The 1,499-nt window shown below is 35.2% G+C and overlaps 1 pseudogene; it reads right to left on the reverse strand.

The window, feature by feature from the left end:
• Positions 1–436: 436 nt before the first annotated feature.
• LOC128170183 (uncharacterized) lies at positions 437–1,496 on the reverse strand (annotated as a pseudogene).
• Between the last annotated feature and the right edge of the window lie 3 nt (positions 1,497–1,499).

Below are 1,499 nucleotides of genomic sequence, written 5' to 3' on the forward strand. Positions count from 1 at the left end.
AATAAAAGCGATACTGTTGCTCATTTTTACGTTCAATGGATTTATTTAACTTTAATACGAATGATACCATCCCCACCAAATATGAAGGCCCAAATATGGGATACAGGGTGTTAGCAGTCCCTTAATAGAGATTCCCATCGCAACTGTATTGTACGAAATATCCTGTTTAAGTTATTTTTTTTTTTTGTCTTTTTTTTTGTTCCTTTGGCGACACAAGTTTTTTACAACTCATCAAATATATATTTGCTTTATAACATTTTCATTTTCTTCAATTTATAAGTTTTATTTGAAAATTTGGAAGAAGCACAAACAAGTACGCAGTAAAAAAAAGATCTCACAGTTTTAATACGTATTTGACGTTAAAAAAGGACATACAGTATTGAAATATAAATAGTGTTTGATTAATAAGCTACAGTGTTTGTTCATGAACAAATTCACATTCAAGAAATTTGATATCTTCCGCGTCAACTAAAATTGTATGAAAAATGAAGAGCGGGAACTAAACATTCAACTACAGAGGCAATTGTCACCCAGAACATTATGCCACATTCAATACAGGTGTAATTAAATGCATTTATGTCAGTATCTAAATGAGAATATGGATGATCCCTGTCAGTCTTCATTTGTTATTATTATAAATCACGTGAGTCGCGGAAGTTTTTGTACTCAGGCAGAAGCCGATTCCTGTTTCGCAACTGTCATTTGTACAAAATCCCCCTTTGAGTCCCCCTTTGTTTCAGGTTGCTGCCCCACGGGGGCTGTATATGATAATTCCTTCAATGGGGCATCATCAGGCTCCTCGGTGGGGGACGGGTGTTTTCCGACGGCTACGATAAACAGCATACACAATGAATGTTATTAAGGCAGCTAAAACAAGCGCAATAACCCCAGCACAGATCCCTGAAAGAAGTGACGCCAAATAAAAATCCCACAGAAGAAATGTTAACTTTGAAGGGATTCAGAGTATCCCTTAGATTTCTATGTAGAATCAACGCCATTTCGTAAACTCTACAATCACCTCATCAAATCAAACACATCTGTGTGTATATATATATATATATATATATATATATATATATATATATATATATATATATATATATATATATATATATATATATATATATATATATATATATATATATATATATATGCATTCAAGTTGCATAATGTACTTACCAATAATGCAGATAGTAGAACAGAATGGAATATCTGAAAAATGAAACGACGAAGAATTTCTAAAGAGGCAATTTTATAATTAGAGAAACTGCGTTTTTCGCAAGGCATGTGCGACGGAGAGTACCTGTGCACCGGAAGTCAGCTGGGTCGACATCCCACCTTAATGTCTCCCAACAGCGGACATTAGCTGTGTCTCTGTTTAATTCGCTGTTTCTGCACTGCGGAGTATACCCTTCATACACCGTGCTATTGGTCTGAACTTGTCTACCGGACATTGTCTTCCAGAAAAGTCCATCTGACATCGGCAAAGGTTCACAGCC

Source organism: Crassostrea angulata, unplaced genomic scaffold, assembly GCF_025612915.1.
Source record: "Crassostrea angulata isolate pt1a10 unplaced genomic scaffold, ASM2561291v2 HiC_scaffold_393, whole genome shotgun sequence".
In the NCBI taxonomy this organism is placed as follows: domain Eukaryota; kingdom Metazoa; phylum Mollusca; class Bivalvia; order Ostreida; family Ostreidae; genus Magallana; species Magallana angulata.